The sequence below is a fragment of the Alexandromys fortis genome, unplaced genomic scaffold (assembly GCF_014885135.2).
Source record: "Alexandromys fortis isolate MF-2015 unplaced genomic scaffold, M_Fortis_MF-2015_v1.1 scaffold_182, whole genome shotgun sequence".
Lineage (NCBI taxonomy): Eukaryota > Metazoa > Chordata > Mammalia > Rodentia > Cricetidae > Alexandromys > Alexandromys fortis.
Window position 1 is genome coordinate 3,002,835 of NW_026068068.1, and position 6,055 is coordinate 3,008,889.

At 40.2% G+C, this 6,055-nt stretch overlaps 1 protein-coding gene across 1 annotated transcript in view; it reads right to left on the bottom strand.

Annotated features, from left to right (window-relative positions):
- Positions 1-6,055, bottom strand: part of Abcb5 (ATP binding cassette subfamily B member 5) — a 134,859-nt gene that overhangs the window by 24,532 nt on the left and 104,272 nt on the right.

The following is a 6,055-nucleotide window of genomic DNA, read 5'->3' on the forward strand; positions in this document are numbered from 1 at the left end:
AGTAGTTAAAGAGACAGAGTACAGACAGTCATAGATTAAAGGAGTAAATAAAAATAAGCCATGTAAAGATGGAAAATTCACAGAGAAGCTGGATTATGTATATTATTATTTTTTTATTTTTTTAACTGAAGGAGCTAAGCACAGTGAGACAGTTCATTGTATGGGCTACTAAGCTAAACAAGCATGGATATTATAAAGGTATCATGACTTCCACATTTGGGTCTAAGGATATGTTGCTTTGGAAAAAAGGTTCTTCTTTTGTTTCCACAGAAGATGAGAACCTGTGGATTCATTCCAGGCTAATATGGTTTGATAGACCACATCTCCTTGAAAGGTCACAGTGAACACTCCCCAAAAATTATGTCACCCAACTGCTGACTGAGACGAATCTAACATACAGGATACACCATGAAAGACCTGATTAACAGCGCCTGTAATCAGAGAAAGCAGTATGGACAAATCTACACCAATATTCTTAAATATTGTCTATAAATGTTTGTTTACATTTAAAGGGGGATATGATGATGGAGGTGGGTCTTGTATCTTATCTGTTGATTTCATTGGTTAATAATAAAGAAACTGCCTCGGCCCTCATAGGACAGAAAATTAGGTAGGCGGAGTAGACAGAGGAGAATGCTGGGAAAAAGAAGCTGAGGGAGTGAGTCGCCATGATGCTCCCACTCCAGACAGACGCAGGTTAAGATCCTCTCTGGTAAGCCAGCTCATGGGCTACACAGAATATTAGAAATGGGTTAGAACAATATGTAAGAGCTAGCCAATAAGAAACTGGACCTAGCCGGGCCAGGCAGTGTTTGAAAGAATACAGTTTCCGTGTAATTATTTCTGGGTATAAACTAGCCATGCGGGCGGCCGGGTGCCGGGGACGCAGCCCTGCCGCTCCTATTTCAACAGATGGCGCCCAGACGTGATGGGCTAAATCCACTTAAAAACCTGAGAAGGCTTAAAAATAAGGGAGAGAGAGTTTAACACAGATTTTTGCTGTTTTGTTGGTGGCGTGCTGTAGAGAGATTCCTGATTCAGCAACAGCAGCAGAGAAAAAAAGCTGCGTCATTTTAAAGCGCGGCTTCCTGGTGCTGTGCTGCCAGCGTGAACTCTGGCTTTAAAGCATTTCAAGGCTTTTATGGGACTGGATGTTTGTGTTCCCACTTGGGATCGGAGGAGAGTGCTCTGAGACCTGCCGATGGCTCAGCGTTCCCTGCCTACACCTGGGCAGATGGCGGAATCAGGCTTAGGCAGGCGGAAGAGCATGGCGGATTCCTGCTGCCATACAGAGACGCGTTTTCAGACTGCGCAGTGCTCTGCGTGTCAGATTTGGCTGTAACTTGGATAAAAAGAGTTTCTGTGCTGCACACTCAGTCTCAAAATTAAATTGCTGATTGCGGCTCCAATGTAAACTGCTGTTTGCCTGTAACTGTGCTCAGCTCAAAAGCACCAAATGACTCTGAGGCAGGAGCGGCTGCTCCTTGCTGAACTGTGCTGATCTCAGGCAGGAACTACCGTAATTACCTTAAAACCGTGCAGTTAAGGTTTAGACTGGGCAGGACACAGGCAGTACCGTATTACCTATACATGGTGCAACTTAAGTTTTTAAGAAATGCTTAACATTTTAAGAAATGCTCCTGGATAATAAAAAAAAAAATACAGATTCACAGTAAAACAGATTCAGACACCGTTGGATGAATGTACGTAGGCTTGGGGAAAAAAAGAGAATATAAAGAATAAAGTTAATGTCTTAAAAAGAAAAAGGGTAAAGTCTTTAAAGAGACAGAGTACAGAAGTACAGATAGTTATAGATTAAGAGAAATAAAGAAAAATAAGCCACGTAAAAATGAAAAATTCACAGAGAGTCTGGATTATGTACATTGTGTTTTCTTTAAAATTTTTGACTGTGAAGGAGCTAAGTACAAAGAGACATTTTATTATATGGGCTGCTAAGCTGAACCTGCACATATGTTCTAAAGGTATCTTGACTTCAAAATTTGGATCTAAGGATATGATGCTTTGGAGAGGGTCTTCTTTTGTTTCCACAGAGGATGTGACCCTATGGATTGCATCTATCCCGGTATGGTATGATAGACCACGCCCTCCTGAAAGGTTGCTGTGAACACCCTCAAAAAATTACTTCACTCAACTGCCAACCGAGATGAACCTGACACACAGGTTACACCCTAAATGATCTGATTAACAGTGCCCCCATTCAGCAGGAAGCAGTTTGGAGAGAAAAAACTACGCCCATGTTCCCAAATATTGTTTATAAATGTTCTTTTACATTTAAAGGGGGATATGATATAGATATGAATAATTTGCATTGGTATGGATTTTAAGGTCAATTTTGTTATATGTATATGTATTTTTGAACTTGATTAAGGTATTGTGATTATGTAGTTCACTTAAAATGTAATGTATAATTAGGAAATATAGGTTGTTAATGGATAATCATTGCTAATAGTTAAGCTTGTAGTCATGTTAGTTAGATTTTCTAGATATATAGAGATATATTTCAATTAGATAGGCATTCTTCATATCTTTCAAAGACTGCAGAATATGGCATTTAAAATATTTTAATAACTTAGGACTTTTCATGACAAGGAGACACGTCTGCTCCTGGCAGCACCAGCTACTTCAAGAGGAAGATGGGCATCGAAGAGGATCCTTATGGAGTTGGATAGTCATTTGGGCAAGAAACTGCTCTTGCCTGGACTGTTGCATAAACTGGACACAGAGAACCCTCAGAGAGAGGACTGCTGAACTTGCCTAAAGGTGAGATGGTCTTTCGGGGTTCCTGATTCATGAAAGAGTCTACAAGACATTCTACAGAACACAGCAGAAAGTGACTGAACTGTCTTTAAAATTTCCTGCTTCATGGAAATGTATCTGGATACCATGGGCCTGTAGGCCGAAGATGGATGCCCCAACGGTACAGAGGAACTTTGGGTGACTGTCCAGGCAGCGAGATGTCTCTGTCATTTCTAGAGTTTTCTTATTTCTTGTTTACTTAGATAATATTATATCCTTCTGGAGTCTTTGATGGAGTTGAAGAATAAATAGTTATAGTTTTCCTTAGTTATGATAAGAGATAAAATAGATATAAATATTGTAACTGTAATTCTTACTTGATAACTGTTTTGTTATATGTAATTTTACTATGCTAAAGTTAAAGCCTTTCTTTTTTGTTTAAACGGAAAAAGGGGAAATGATGTGGGAATGATTTCTTACTAATAAAGAAACTGCCTTGGCCCATTTTATTGGATAGAAAATTAGGTAGGCGGAGTATACAGAAGAGAATTCTGGGAGAAAGAAGGTTAGAGGAGGAGTCGCCATGATGCTCCCACTCCAGACAGATGCAGGTTAAGATCCTCTCTGGTAAGCCAGCTCATGGGCTACACAGAATATTAGAAATGGGTTAGAACAATATGTAAGAGCTAGCCAATAAGAAACTGGACCTAGCCGGGCCAGGCAGTGTTTGAAAGAATACAGTTTCCGTGTAATTATTTCTGGGTATAAACTAGCCATGCGGGCGGCCTGGTGCCGGGGACGCAGCCCTGCCGCTCCTATTTCAACAATATGATATAGATATGAACAATTTGCATTTGTATGGATCTTGGTTTATTGATACAAATTTAAGGTAAATTTTATTATATGTATATGTATTTCTGATCTTGATTAAGGTATTGTGTTTGTGTAGTTCACTTAAAAATATGTATATTTAAGAAATATAGGTTAGTACATAGTCATATATAAGATTTTTTAGATGTTTAGATATATATTTTAGTTAGATAGTTACTCTCTAAATCTTTCATAGACCTTCAGGATATGGCATTTAAATGCTTTAAAAATTTAGGACTTTTCATGACAATGAGACACATCTGCTCCTGGCAGCACCAAGCTACTTCAATAGGAAAATGGACATTGAAGAGGCTGCTTATGGAGTTGGTTAGCCATCTGGGCAAGAACCTGCTCTTGCCTGGACTGCTTAACTGGACATGCAGGACCCACAGAGAAATGACTACTGAACTTGCCTAACGGTGAGATGATCCTTCTGGGTTCCTGATTCATGAAAGAGTCTGCTAGACATTCTGCAGGACACAGAAGAAAGTGACTGACAAACTGCCAATATAGGTGGAACTGTCTTTGAAATTTCCTGCTTCATGGAAAAGTCTGCAAGGTCCTGTAGGCTGAAGATGGATGCCCTAATGATACAGAAGAAGTTTGGGTGACTCTCCGGGTAGCGAGATGTCTCTGTCATTTCTAGAATTTTGGAAGTTGCTTACAATGCACTTCCTGTTTACTTAGGTAATTTTATATCCTTCTGGAATCTTTGATGGCATTGAATAATAGCTATATAGTTATACTTATAATTTTCCTTAGTTATGATAAAAGATAAAATAGATATAAATATTGTAATTGTAATTCTTGTTTAATATCTGTTTTGTTATTTATAATTTTACTATGTTAAAGTAAAAGGGGAGGTGATGTGGGAGTTCCCTCAGTGTGCTGCAAATACCATTAATGAATAAAAAAAACTGCCTTGGCCTGTTGATAGGGCAAAACTTAGATATTCAGGGAAAACAAAATGTCATGCTGTGAAGAAGGCAGAGTGGGAGAGATGCCATGAAGCTGCTGGATATAGACGCTGGGAATTTTACCCAGTATGCCACTGCCATGTGATAATACACAGATTAATAGAAATGGGTTAAATTGATGTAAGAGTTAGCCAACAAGAAGTTAGAGTTAATGGGCGAAGCAGTGTTTTAATTAATACAGTTTCTGTGCGATCATTTCAGTTCTGGGTGGCTGGAACAAACAAGGGGCCCTCCTCCTATAGCCCAGCCCATTGTGGATGGTACCATCCTTAAGCTGGAGGTTATATAAGAAGGTCAGTTGAGCAAGACATGGAGAGCAAGTCAGTAAGCAGCACTCCTTAATGGCCTCTGCATCAGTTCTTGCTTCCAGGTTCCCGCCTTGTTTGAGTTACTGTCCTGACTTTTGTCAGTAATAGACTATGATGTTGACGTGTAAGCTAAATCAAATATGTCTTCCCTAGGTTGCTTTTGGTCATGATATTTCATCATAGCAATAGTAACCATAACTAAGACAACCTCTTCAGCAAATGATACCTGGAAAATAAATGCTCACATATAAAAGAATAAAAGTATATCTTCATTTCTTACCTTGAACAAAACTCAACTCCAAATTGGTCAAGGATATTACTTTTGACCAGAAATCTGTGATGGTGGAAGATAGATTTTCTTACAGACTTGATGGGTTTTGTAAAATTATGCCTTTCACAAAGTATACAATGTCTAGTAAACTATAAAAAGTGATTTGGGGGAGGCAGAGAGATGACTCAGAAGTTAAGAGCACATGCCACTTTTCCAGAAGACCTGGGTTCAATTCCCAGCACCCACATAGCAGCTCATAACTGCCTATAACTCCAGTTCCAGGGAATCTGATACTCTTTTTTTAATTAAAGTTATTTATTTATTTATTAAAGATTTCTGCCTCCTCCCTGCCACTGCCTCCCATTTCCCTCCCCCTCCCCCTGATCTAGTCCCCCTCCCCCGATCAAGTCCCCCTCCTCATCAGCCCAAAGAGCAATCAGGGTTCCCTGACCTGTGGGAAGTCTGAGGACCACCCACCTCAATCCGGGTCTAGTAAGGTGAGCATCCAAACTGCCTAGGCTCCCACAAAGCCAATACGTGCAGTAGGATCAAAAACCCATTGCCATTGTTCTTGAGTTCTCAGTAGTCCTCATTGACTGCTATGTTCAGCGAGACCAGTTTTAACCCAGGCTTTTTCAGACCCAGTCCCGCTGGCCTTGGTGAGTTCCCAATAGAACATCCCATTGTCTCAGTGTGTGGGTGCACCCCTCGCGGTCCTCAGTTCCTTGCTCATGCTCTCTCTCCTTCTGCTCCTAATTTGGACCTTGAGATTTCAGTCCGGTGCTCCAATGTGGGTCTCTGTCTCTGTCTCCTTTCATCACCTGATGAAGGTTAATATTCAGGAGGATGCCTATATGTTTTTCTTTGGGTTC